General features: G+C 47.7%; 1 protein-coding gene across 7 annotated transcripts in view; it reads right to left on the bottom strand.

Moving 5' to 3' along the window:
• The window catches only part of zmp:0000001200 (dedicator of cytokinesis protein 9), a 78,249-nt gene that overhangs the window by 54,146 nt on the left and 9,676 nt on the right, over positions 1-14,427 (bottom strand). The gene's annotated exons all lie outside the window — the stretch shown is intronic.

The following is a 14,427-nucleotide window of genomic DNA, read 5'->3' as shown; positions in this document are numbered from 1 at the left end:
AGACAGCTTTCAAAACCCACGTTGACCTACTTTCATTTAACCTCTACTGACATGTTCAATGCTGGTCAAATTAAACATTTTATTTTCATTCATGTAAAAAACTAACACCAATCCTGTCAGGAATGAGAATTTTCTCTCTGCAGTAAAACCAGATTGTCCAAGCCTTTTACAATTAACCTATTTAAGTCCTGTTTCGCTTCCAGACAGATCTGCTTGTCATTATAATTTTGGGTTGCAATAATATCAGAAATGCCCCCTCGCAGTGAAGCTTTGATGATTTGGAGCATGTTTTTGCTCAAGGCAATCTCATATTTACAAAACATGCCACAGACATGCAACGACTTAAGCATTTTATGCAGAGACATCAAGCAGTGACTATTTCTAAATAAAAGATTAGCTTGTGGCCAGATCAGGAAAAGCTGTGCTTGTGGTTTTGCCAAGTGCATAATAATTTGGGAGGGGGCTCAAAGAGCCACACATAAAATATAAAAACTTAGTTAATAAGATGACTGCAAAAAGGGGTGAATTGCTCATTCTCATACTCACATTAGCACTGTTATGACAAACCTTGTCCACAGTGATCCACAGGGAAACGTAGCTGTACTAAATGCCAAAGAGTTTACATTATTAGATTGTTCATTAAAGAGAGAAAGATGGGAAAAGAGAGAGAATGAGAAAGAGAAAGAAAGAGACAGAAAGAGAAAGAAAGACAGAGAGAAAGAGAGCAAGTGTGTTTTGACAGCATCTGCTGGTCTGCTGGATGACACACCATATCCTGATTACGGGTGGGGGTGGATGTAGCAGTGGAGGTAAACTGAGAAACAGGACACTGTCTCTCTCCATGTCCCCCAGTCTGATCTGGAATACCCTCCAGGGGTGCGTTTCCCAAAACCATAGTTGCTACTAGCAAGTTGGTTGGTAATGGGAAATTACATTGCAACCAACAAACTTGCTATCTTAGTTAGCTATGGTTTTGGGAAACGCACCTCAGGATAGCTTTCTGCTCCTACTGTAGACCTCCACTGCACCACACCCATCCTATCTGATCCAATGCAGTGTGGAGAGCTCAAAGCCTGCGACAACCAGTAACATTGATGACGAGAGCTTAACATTTCATCAGTGGAGCTTTAGATGGATCTAAATGAGCCTGGAAGTCATTTGTTTTCTGAAAAGTTCACATAAAGATAGCTTACATTACATGACTTACTGTACATTAGGTGACATACCTGTTTGTTATTCCTACTGTATGTATAACTGTATAAGTGTTCCTATGGTTATTCAGTGGTTGAGGTATGCAGCTAAATGCAGGATGTGATATGTCTACCTGACAGAATGCCTTGGGCCAGTGCACTGCCTGGGTAATGGCTAATCCACTGTTGGCTTCCCTATAGGGGTCAAGGAAACTGTTGAAAGGTCAAACATACCGCTATTATGCTTTAGTGCAATTTAGCACACCAGTAGAGCCATTAGTCACTAGGAACCATTACCATACAGTAGTTGCCTAAAGGACAGTCATATAATGGCATTGTAGACTGCAGGGCACTTATAGACCCTTTCAACAATAAAAACAAAAACAATGCTTGAACGTTCTATTTGGGCCCCAATCTACTTCCTCTGCATTAAGATAACATATGGAATGTTAAAACGGAAGCCTTGTGGGGCCAACTATGATGCTGATAATGGAACTCTCTTGAAAGGGTCCATAGCATACCCTATCTTATTCAACGTGTTTCACACCTTCAAAAGCATCTCAACATGCACAAACCTGAACGACAGTGATTGGGCCAGTTCTGCCATCTAGTCTGTATCTTTATACTTTATAGCGGGTGAGGACACTCATCTCCTAACAACACAAGATGGCCTGTTTGCCTCCAGCTGGCTTCCTGGAGAGAGTTCTCATCATGGGAGCAGCAGAGAGGGGCTTCTCCCTCCATGTGCATCCCACCAGCCAGCCAGTCAGGCAGGCAATGGGGGCAGTGGTGGGACTAATGTTATTTGCAGGGTTCAGTAAGAGAGCAGGGGGCAATAAAGCAGGGCCTGAGCCCCTTGCCCCCCCCCCCCCCCTCTCTCCACTCCTCTCTTCAGCTGAAAAGTGCTTCCTCAGGCTGGCTGCTCAGCAGCTCTGCTCGCCTCACGAGGAGCATGAATATTTCAGCAGCACTTGACACACTCACCTACATACAGTATGATTCGGAGGTGGGGCTGTGGGGTAAAGGCAGCTGAGATGGAGAGGTTGAAGGAAGCATACATGAGCAATTTCCCTGCATTGATTGTTCAGAAATAGATCTGCTCATCAATCCCCCTGGCTGTTCCTGCCTGTGGAGCCCATCTCTCCGACCCCCCTCATGAATAAAGCCAGCAGAGGAAACGCTACTGATATAGTGCTGTCTGCCATATCCAGTTTCAAAGGCAAACTAAATCAACCTCTCTTTATGGACCCTGCAAACAAAGGCACACAGAGCACTATCCTGACATGCCATAACAGCATGATAATCCAGCAGAAGGCCCATCTACTGATATATCATAAGAGGCTGTTATAAAGTGTTTCTAGGGAGCCCAATGGCTTCACTCTGAAATCCCCTAAACAATACTTATGGAACTCCATAGTAAATATAACACAATATCCTGAGGTGATAGACGGCTCACGGCTCGCACACATTCACACACATTTCCTCTCCTTTCAGAGCACTCACAAAAACTCACAATTCATCCCCAAGGACCTGCTGATAGCTGAATGACACTGAACAAAGAGAACTAAAGCAGGTATAGTGCTTTTTACACACGCAGACCGTGATTCATCACCTCACGCAGCACAGACTCAGAAGGACCTGCCTCGGGGCGGCAGATTCTAACCCGTCCTGTACAGGCACGTCTACAGAGCGGCTCCCGTGCAACATATACGACACTCAGCCAGCAGAGAGAACAGCCATGTGTTGACTAGGCGACTACAGCCAGCCGAGAGAACAGCCATGTGTTGACTAGGCCACTACTGCGCTCCATTAGCAGCAGTCATGTGCCATAACTGAATTTCTGCCTCACTGTGATCCTTCATTTAAACATTCTTTGGATTTTTTTTGTCCAGTTTCGGTGGGGCGTCTCGGACAGCTACTAAAACAGTGTGAGGGGCGGCTTCCCCTGGATGGGGGCTGTTCAACTCCACACAGCGGCAGGGGTACAGTAACACTAGTGATACCTACTACTGTACCATTAGTCTGTCTGTCAGCAGAAGCAGAGCACATAGATGTCTGCATTGTCAATTCTAAATGGGAGGAGTGATCGAGGAATCTTTCCTAACCAGGCATCTACTCCCCTCCCCCTGCATCCTCAGCATTGATAATCAATCGTTTCCTGAACCCTTCCCTGGACGTGACGCTTCCCGGAATGAAGCCCCCGGGGGCCACCCCCCCCCCCCCCCCCCCCCCCACCCCCAACCACCCACCCACCACCCCATGTGTGCACTGATGACCACATGGACTCAAAGCCCTTGGCAAAGCAGGGCAGCTGAGGACTGCAACACAATATAGGCTAAAGAATAACACATAAATATGCTGGAGACCAACTCAGAGGTTGACACCCCAGCCATAAATACCTCCAGCACAGCAGCAGTGGCAGCAGGAGCAGGGCCAGTGGTGGTGCTGACGCTCCAGGAGAGAGGAGAGGGAGGGGAGGAGAGAGGGAAGAGGAGAGAGGAGAGAGGAGAGGGGAGAGAGGGGAGAGAGGAGAGGAGAGAGGAGAGGAAAGAGGAGAGGAAAGAGGAGAGAGGGGAGGAGAGAGGGAAGAGGAGAGAGGAGAAAGGAGAGGGGAGAGGGGAGAGAGAGGAGAGGAGAGAGGGGAGAGGAGAGAGGGGAGGAGAGAGGGGAGAGGGCAGGGACAGACAGTGGGTGCTCTGGCTCTGTACTGGGCTGTTGAGATGAATAATTCAAAGAGAGTCATCTGCTGAGTCACAGAGGGGCCCCCACACCCCAGAGGCCTCTCGCCTCCTGCACCCGCAACGTCAGCAGCTGGCCCTCACAAGCACCCCACCACCCAGACCTCATCCAGCTCGGGCTACACCAATAGAGGCTCTGTCAGATAAGTGAGTACTGTAAGTGCAGGTGAGAGTGGGCTGCATCATAGTGAATGGAGTGGTGCTCTGGCCACGCCACAAGCTTGTTTACCCTGATTGGGAAAAGGAAGCATAAACAGTGGAAGTGTGTTGTGCTGAACACTTGAAAACTGCCAACGAAGGCACTTCTGGTGCGGTAAGGACGGGGGATTTTCACCAGTCCGCTCGCCCTTGTGTAACATACAAGTGCATCCCAAGATAAACAGCCATATGAAAACTAAGATCTACTCAGACAGCAAGTGCTATTTCTGTACTTGATGACTGATCCCCCGCACGAAATCTGCAGAGCTGTTTTCAGAGAAATTGGGATGAGCCAAGGTCACCAAACCGTGTTGACTGGGAGTATGGGTGGAGTGATACATCCGTCACAGCACAGGAAGTGCAACTCTAAGAAAGGGGTCTTTTCCTTCTCTCTCCACACAGACATTTCAATTGCATCTGTGAACACCTCCTGCTCCGCTGGCATGAGTGTGTGTCGATGCATCACCACTGCTCTAATTAAATACTGATGACAGTGATTCAATCTACTAGCGACACAATCATGGCAGCAACCAAGGGCGTAGGTTTGGTCTCAGCTTTGGTGGGGACACATCCCCAACTCCTGTTGTCACGATACCGACATTATTGTTTCAATAACAGTAGTAAGTGAAGAATCTCAATTTCTATACTTTTGCGATTTTTTTAAATTTGATTTGGTTTGTGTGATTTGTGAGATCATTCACATCAGTGGTAATCATAGAATTTGATTGACCCTCCACATACACAGACACACACACACACACATAGAAAGTGATGGTTGTCATAGTTTTCTATTTCATATTTTGGAATTCATATAAACGTTATATTGTTAATTATTTATAGTATTTTGTGATCTGCATAATTACTAATAGATAAACATATTTAGTAATTTGAATACATCACATTGATATTTAAATTATTAGGCTACACTCGTCTTTAATATCATCACATCTGTGGTGTGTAGGCTAAATCTAATTAAGTGCCTGTCACTTTGAGTAGAACGTTAACGCAATTAGCTTTCAGTCTCACGGTTTTAGGTTAGTGAAAAATAGTTTTTGCAAGGATATGTGGATTCAATTAATCCTGTTTGCTATGCCATTAGATAAAATAATGATAATAAATGTTCAAAAAACTAACAAGTCAAAGAAAATCTTTCTGGGATCAGATCATAGAAGAGATATCTGGTGTCTCGCAATGTTCATTTCTATGAGTATGGAAATGCACCATAGTTTATCTTTTATTTCTTTGCATTGTGCAGGCTACATTCACAAATACCTTAGCCTACATAAACAGAATATAGGAACAGGAAAATGTCTCGGATCCATTGTTTATTGCGGCTGCAAGATTGGTAGCCCACTTAAGTCAGTGATGGTGACTTCTATTCTGTGCTATAGCCTATGCCATGACTCCTAACTTTGGTTGAAAGATTACAGAAGCTAGGTTTAGCTGTGACAATATCCTGGGTAATATCCTAACAACTAATGATTTCACACAGTAAAATCTGCATTTGAAAGCCTAGTCACCAGTTGCCAGTTTGTATAGTTATTTTGCCTACTTCGACTCTGCATAATGAAAAATCTTTGTATGTCCCCGTTCTTCTTCTTGGGTGGCATAGCTGATCTACAAATCACAAAAAGGCAAACATGTACATGCTACACTGGAGGGTTGCCGGTTCGAGCCCCAACCAGTGGGCCGCGACTGAAGTGCCCTTGAGCAAGGCACCTAACCCCGAGCGCCGCCGTTGAAGCAGGCAGCTCACTGCGCCGGGATTAGTGTGTGTTCACTGTGTGCTGTTTGTGTTTCACTAATTCACCGATTGGGTTAAATGCAGAGACCAAATGTCCCTCACAGGATCAAAAAAGTATATATACTTATACTTATACTTACTTATGCTGAGGGGGAAAATGGAATAGCAAAATGTTTTACTCTGGCCTTTTATGGGGTATGTATTGGCAGACAGTAACTTACTGTTGTCGTTGACACACACGCTGGCTTGACTGCCAGTGCAAAGTGACACTCTGTGCGTGTAGCGTGCGTGTCCGATAACCCTTCCCCCTCCCCCTAGGTTTTTCAGCCAATCAAATGACGACGTTTCTTGTACTGTCGTGCTGGCTTTTGGATTGATCAGCAGCACAAATGAGTTCGCTAAAATATTGGTGGGGACAGTTTTGTCATCTTAAAATGTTCATTAGGACTAGTCCTTAGCGTCCCACTCTAAATCTACGCCCATGGCTGCAACCTTGAATAAATACTCCTCCATAATGCAGCATGTAAATAAGTCTACTCTATTGTTAGACACTATTTATTACACAGGCTCTTGTGATCGATCCCATTTAGCAGTCTGAGTGACGGGGCAGTGACTGGAGTCACACACTCTGGGGAGGGCCGTGTGTGATAAGTAAGTATAAGTATAAGTATATACTCTTTTGATCCCGTGAGGGAAATTTGGTCTCTGCATTTATCCCAATCCGTGAATTAGTGAAACACACTCAGCACACAGTGAACACACAGTGAGGTGAAGCACACACTAGTCCTGGCGCAGTGAGCTGCCTGCAACAACAACGGCGCTCGGGGAGCAGTGAGGGGTTAAGTGCCTTGCTCAAGGGCACTTCAGCCGTGCCTACTGGTCGGGGATCGAACCGGCAACCCTCTGGTTACAAGTCCGAAGCGCTCACCAGTAGGCCACGGCTGCCATTCTTCTTGCCTGCTCATTCTCCAGCCTCTCTGGATGGCCGTGCCAGCTGGAGCGCCAGTGTGGCACATCTGGAGCGTGTGAGCGGTGTCACTGGCCTGTAAACAGACCCAGATCACATTAGGCCTGCACGCTGACGCCGAGTGTGTTTTAGGCAGTGTGCTGTCAGGCTGTTTGAGGGAAAACAATGGGCCGCAGCTCATTACACGGATCAAAGCTGCCAGCACATGTGGCCAAAACGGGTCAGGGGGCTTCCACTTGGTTCCAAAACATAGTACTTGTGAGAGGGAGTTTGTGTGTTTGTGTGTGTGTGTGTGTGTGTGTGTGTGTGTGCACATGTGTGTGTAAAGAGGGTTTATGCTTCAGGAGGAGTTGGCAGCACATCTGAGGGCCTTCCAGTTCAGAGGTTATACCCACAGCTGGTTGGAATGTCCAGGCTGGGGGGGGGGGGGGGGTGTGGGGCAGTGTGGGGACGGTGGTCACAAAGGTAGCAAAGCAGATCTCATCCCCTCTCTCTCTCCCTAGTGCGGAGGGCGGAAGGAGAGGGCCACAGCTGAGAGACCCCGGGGATGTGCAGATGTGGACGGGGGGAAGCGGCTGCTTCCTGGAGTTGAATGGCTCATGTCACAACAGGCCCTTCTTTTCTGTCCACTTTCCACTCAAACCCTGTGAACTTCATCAAAAGGGGTCACTTTCTCATCAAAAACTACCGTCTCTGATGGCATGCCTGGCTTCACCAGAAGAGTGGTATCATTTAACAGCAACCCCTAATTTCTGTGCCTTACAACCTCAAAGCAAGGCTGGTACATAAATGAGATACTTTTCTGTTACAGTGAACAGTTCAGTTTGTGTTACAATGAGCACAGGTGTCTGCCACCACAGGCACTACCATATGGAGATCCTTTCAGCTCCTCATTCATACAAAGGAGAAAAAAAGGCCCGACTTTGACATGCACATAAGGACTTCATCAGACAAAGCCCTTCTTTCAAAACAGTAGCGGACACCAAGGTTACCTAGCCCCTCAAAATGGCACTTCACAAGTCAAAGGGGCCACATCCGCTTCCCCTGTGCTCAGTATTTTGGGGATGGTTTATTTATCCCAAGAGGAGAACTTAAACCTACTTTTCATGAGGGACACTTTTTCCTGTGCTTTGAAGCATTGCCACCAAGACCAGCAAAAATAACACACATGCAAAAAAGTGTACATGTGTGTACTCTCTTCCCAAACACAAACCATAAACCGCACACACACACACACACACACACACACACACACACACACACACACGTGAAATGCACACATACACACAGGCATGCACTTTTTAAGATCAAATTCTGCCGCTGTCCTTGTTTTGCTCTTAGATCCAGTTTTGCTTGAGAATGGAAACAGGATGCTGTGTAGTGCTTTGTGCCAGTGTCAACAGATACCCACCTCATCCTCCTGTGCCTTCTCTTACCCCTTCCCATACACCCCCTGCCCCCCCCCCCCCCCCCCCCCATCATCTCCTCACCCAGTTCTTTTCCCTCTCCACTCCTCACTGTCACCTACTGTCTCCTCCTCCCTGGCAAGCTCCATGTTTCCCTGACGAGCACTGCTTGGAGCTCTTCCCAGGCTGTTCCCAGATCAGCTGGCAAACTGACTTTCTGGAAGCAGCCTGTAAACAATAAACTCAAACATGTTGTCATGTGTGTAGGAGTTCCTCAGTAACAAAACTGATATCCCAAAGAAGCCCCCTGGGCTGCAGCAGACACATCTAGAGTTGGCTATAAGTTGAGAACCTGTAGAGTTCATCTTAACAACAGACTTTATATACCCGGCAACTAAGGAGGTAAATATTATGATGGAGTGTGACTGTCAGATTCTCCCCAGTGTCAGCCCACTGTTGCATCATATCAACAATGAGCTCATCCACGGACGGGCCTCAAGCAAAGCAGCTACTGCCCTCTGTAGGTGGCTAATAATACTGCACCTAAAAACCGGTCTAGTCTTTGAGAACACATCTCAGTACTGGGATGTGGTTACTACTACACTCACTCAACACCACTACAAGGAAGTCTACAGGTGAGATAATACATATTTAGTCAGTGGTGCTTGTATCATTTTCATCCTATCGCATCAGCAAAAAACTGGTTTGACTACTACCTGTATGACATGTTGTCAAGGACTTGAATTTAGAAGAAGTGTCGTGGCACACTCAGAACTTCAATATGCAGTTATTTATTAGACCAACGTTTCGGCTTGCGCCTTAATCAGGGTCATTTTCACACACAACACAAGTCATTCAGGATTCCTTTATGTCACACATGAGTCTCTTGTCAAGGACAACATGCTCTACTGTTACTCTACTGCTGGGCCAGACAACATGAGCTGAAAACTGATAACATAGCATCAGTTGCCTTGTATTATTTCAAAAGAAATCTGCCCATGCCGCATAGCACTGCTCCCTGGGTTACACATATAGTTACAGATTAATACCAAAGTCTACATGAGACAATATCACTGACAAGTCACTAAACTATTAGACTAGTTTGCATTTGCATTGCATTGCATATAATATGTTTCATGTTGAGTGCTTGATACTTTACTGTACTGTATGCAAACTATGTGATGATGGTGATGATACATACCGGTAATCCTTATTGGATTAGATTATTAAGAAATGTGTGTTAATGTTTGGTTAAAATTTGTTGTGCTTTGACAGTTGTCTTTCTGGTAGGTTGGAATGAAAATTCCCAGAATGTCACACTTTAGACCATTTACTGACAGGCAGCATTTGGTCAACATCTGAAATCCTTCTCAAACTGACCAAAAGCGGATCAATGGCCAAAAACACTGAAAGCATTGTTAGCCGGTCCAAAACCCATCTTTCAGACGCCGCGGGACAGAGAGAGAGAGAAATATGAATACTGTATTTGCACATTTCACAAAGCTGACGACCACAAACTACTCAGAATAGAGAAAAAAAAGAATGACCACAATCACCAGAATCCGGTGGAAGTCTCTACAGCAGCATAAAGTCCATCAAACATGGCCAGAATACCAAACAACCTCAGAGAAATAAGACAAGCCATTGATAGCATTGTGTTACTGTGCATAGTCTACTTTTGAAAAAAACATTGACACACATTCAACCATTTTGAATCTCGGAAATTCATAATCCCATATCAGGTTTTCACAGAGCGCTGGCGATGACTGACACAACACTATGCTACATCTCTCTCACCAGCAGAGGCCTGTGAAGACAAACAGACAGGTCGTGAATCATTCACTGGGTCTTTCTAAAGGTAAAGAAAGTTGTAAAGGTTCTAGAGGTTGGCCCTGGCAAAGACAAGACTGCAGAGAGACACCTCTCCATTGATGAGCAGCTTCAAACAGTGTGAATCTGAGGAGTGTGTGAAAGGGGAGAGTGATAGTGTTTGTGGAGGGAGAGACAGATGGACGAGCCCTGGAGGCTTCGCTCTCTCATACCTGAGATTCCTGTGGCCTGCGGGGCATGACACACAATAGTGGTAGGAGCATCACCACTCTAAATCACCACACACACGCACACACACACGGCCTGGTAGTGGGGTCTTGAAGGGATCAGCTGCAGCATGCTACCGCTCTCTCAGCAGTAACTGCAAGTTTGTGCCTGCCCGGCTTACATGCCTTTATACTGCAGCTCATTCATAACACCCCTCTACACACACACACACACACACACACACACACCCCACATTCCTACAGGCGTACAGTTTTAACACTATGTAACTGCACTCCAGAGATTCTATATAAAGTACAAAGTTCAATATTTGATTGACAAACTGTGAATTGTATTGACTCAGTGTACAGTAACTGGAGCAGCACTGGGACACATAGACGGACACATGCTTCCGCCAAATGGACTACACACGGATTATATACAAACTCTTTTACTGTCAATGGAAAATAAACACAAACAACACAACAGCGAACTGCATATCGCTCTTCTGTGAGATTGGACAAATAATACCATACAGTATCTAAATTCGATTAGGCCATCCTCACAACCCTATTAACACGGTTGCCATGGATCTAACTTGGTCAACCTGCTGAGCAATATCCTGCCTGACAGGAACTGTACATGTGACCACTACATGATTCATGGCTGTCGAGCAAACAACAGACAATTCCCCTTTCATGATTCAGGTAAACAACCGCACAGGGTGCAAGGTGCTTTCCATAGTCATATTTATTGGCGTTGTGTGTGATGTGACTGAGCCTCTTGCGGCAGGAGGAGCGCGTGTGGCATCCGACACGCCCCAGTGTGAAAAAGAGAGTGTGGAGTTTGGCTGTAAGGGGACTGGAGAAGGAGTCGAGGAAGAGGTCCTGAATGGCAGGAAGCTATCGAGGCGCAGGTGGAGCACGCTGGGAGGAAGCCCTGGAGAGTGGCTGGCGGACGGCAGGGGGTTGGGTGGGGGAGGGGGAGGGGGAATTTAAGCTTCTTGACCCCTGCGTCTCCTGAGCCAGCGTGTGGACCAGACCTCGGTGGCAGCGTGAAAGTAACACGCCATGTAAAGCCGAGCTCAGATTACTCATGACATAAGCGTGCAGGAGGACAGAGTGATGGGGTTTCAGGCCACCTCATCTGCCTCCCATCAGTCTGAGGCACCACATGCTTGCATGCGCCGCTAAAGCTCTGGGTGTGCCAGGCCAGTGTAGGCATGTCCGGCTGTACAGAAAACTAGCCAAATACAATCCTAGGATGTCATTCATAAAACTCTCACAAATACTCAGTCTTGGATTTGGGTTGAAATGGCATCTTTCAGACACTGCTGGACTTTGTAAGTATCTCAGACTGGGCCAGGCACTGGTGAGGGGCAGAGCTGACCAATGGGTTGTGAGTGGAAGTGGTGGGGGAGCCCTGTGACGACTGTCTAATCTGCCTGGGCTTTTTCCTCCCCTGTAATCAGTGGAAATCCTCTTGAGCTGCGCTCAACGTGTGCGTTTGACAATCGGGGGAAACGGCCGAGGGGGGAAGATAAGGACGAACAATGCCCTTCCACCTGTGCCCCTGCCGCTACCACAGATGCAGCCCTGTGGACGCCCCTCCTCTGGCTCGTCTTGGTGGTTCACACAAACCCCAACCACTAGCAGCAGCAGCAGCAGCAGACAGAACTCTCCCAGGGCACTTGGCTCGAGGCTTATGAGCTGGCCAGCCAAAAGCAATGTGCCTCCGTGGGCAAAGTCCACAAGAGCCCAGTGTGAGAAGGAAATCCACACCGACAGCAGATAGCCTAAGTCCCCCAAACAAACAAAGCGAAACTAACACGGCAAGCGGTGAGTCCTAATTCAGCAAGCACTTGACCTGGAAGGCATTGTCCTGGCAGGGCAGCTCCTGAGGCCAGGCGTTGGCACCGACTGTCCGAGTGTGTTTGCCCAGAGAAGGCCAGTGGAGGGGGAGAGCGTCCCGTTGCATCGCCCCGCTGTATTTCACACACATGGGTCAACACTGAGGCCTTCTTCGCTCCGCTCTGTCCACACTAGACACCGACACGCCCTTCCTGTCCAAGGAAACACATGTGCATGGGGCAGTATCTCTGTTTTTAGAAAGGTTGTGTCATCTGCGCCTACTCAGTTTCCATTAAGGGAGAGGGAGAAAAAGAAATGCATGGAATCAGCTCACTTCAACTTTAGCCCATCTATCCTAGTGATACTCTCAAAGCACTTAAACAGAAATCATGGTGCAGTGATCCATGGCAGTCTGACGGTCATCATTTAAAAACTCTACTGCAGCTAAGCTCTCCAAAACTCCATGTCTTATCCTCATGTATCCCCAGGGAGTGGGCATCTTAACAGTTAACAGCTTATCAATAACAGGTAGAGGGGTCTCTGCACCAGCAGGGGTGATTTATGGGATCACCCTGAGGGTCTGTTGTGGTAATTGCTGCAGAGTCTGATGGTGTAAGACGGCGATGGCACCACGGCGCAAGATTTCAAAACAATTCCGAACTCGTTATGTGGAAATCCCCCCTCAGCGGCGAGGCAAATCAACTTAATCCAGTGCCAAACAGCGGCGCGCCGCTCCACTTCCCGCCGTGGGAGGGAGTGAAGGGCCGACTCGCTAGAGCTCTCAGAGCCCTGATGGTCTGCGACGTGCGGTGGTGGTGGAGGCACCTAAAAATATCCCCGGCGCAGGAGAGGGCAGACTACTCCTCGGGAGAGATTAAGCGAGTGGTTGGTCAGAGAGGCGCTGAGCTCTTTATCTCTGCGGGGTGCGTTGGCCTCGGGGGAGGCCGAAGGGGGCACGCACCTCTTGCCCTCTCTCGGATCAATCACACCTCAGATGGGCAGGGGAGGGCAGGAGGGTGGAGGAGGAGGAGGAGGAGGAGGCAGGAGGGGCAGGAGGGGCTGGGCCTCTCTGTGAGAAAGTGATTTCATGGGGAGCTGCGTTTAGCTACATGGGTAGCTGTGCGTTAGGGAACAGTGCATGTGAGTTGGGGCAGGATGATTGAGTGTGAGTGAGAGGGTGTATGTGTGTGTATGTGTGTGCGTGGGGGGATGGGGGTTGTGTTTGCATGCAAGCATTTTGGGTGATGTAACCAGTGATGAATGTATGTGTGTGTGCATACATGTGTGAGTTGTTTGAGAGTGTTTGTGTGTGAGTGTTTGTGTGTGCGTGTAGGAAAGAGTATGAGTGTGTGTGTGTGTGTGTGTGTAGGAAAGAGTATGTGTGTGTATATGTGTGTGTGTGTGTGTGTGTGTGTGTGTGTGAGAGTGTGGTTCACCACAGAGTGTGCTCCACCACGAGCAGGGCTGATTAGGAGTGAGCCTGGTGGTGGCTTAGTGGTGTGTGAGGGCCAGAAACACACAGTATACCCGGCTACAGCAGCAGCAGCAGCAGCCCTTAGCACAGGGCTCAGGAGGACGCTGCCTGCACAAGGGAACAGGAAACTCAGGGCAGACAAACACACAGGACCCTCTGAGGGGGCTGTGCATCAGTGTGGGTCAAGGTCTAATTGTGTCAGCTGACAGGTGAAACTAAATATTGACCCGGCCTGCTAAACTTCCTGCTAAGCAATACAGGTTGCTTTTGTCCCTTGTGTGTCTTAAGCTTGGCAAATCAGTGCAATTTATATACAATGATGGAGGACAATATGCCAATCACAGCAGTTTAAAACACTGTCAACTGAATGCCTATCAATATGGTAAGGATTATACATGACTGACTTGTGTCTGAATGTTATAAAACAGCCAATCACTATTTGCCATTAAATCTGACAAACGGTGTAACTTTTGTAAAGATCAGGGAGAGACTTAACACATTATCTAGGATAGGGGCACCATGCGGGTGGGAACAAGGCATGATCCCTTAGTTTCCTTTCGTTCCCAAAAATGAACCTAATCCAAACACAATATGCTTCGCATGACTTCCCCCCTTTACGCACCCTTCTAATGAGACGGGCCCTTGCTGGGTTTGGCCTCTCTCTGCCCCGGCCCACCGCGGCTCCTCTCCTCCCAGTCTCCCACTCCCTGATAGCTGGCTGGGGAGCAGGTCTGGGCCCGGGCCTGGAGCGGATCTGGGCAGACTCCGAGCCAAATCGGTCCTGCAATCAGATGCTGTCTGGGTCTCCCTCTCTCTCCCGATGCCC

This window comes from Alosa sapidissima, chromosome 2 (assembly GCF_018492685.1).
Source record: "Alosa sapidissima isolate fAloSap1 chromosome 2, fAloSap1.pri, whole genome shotgun sequence".
Classification (NCBI taxonomy): Eukaryota; Metazoa; Chordata; class Actinopteri; order Clupeiformes; family Clupeidae; genus Alosa; species Alosa sapidissima.
This window is presented reverse-complemented; position numbering and strand designations above follow the sequence as displayed.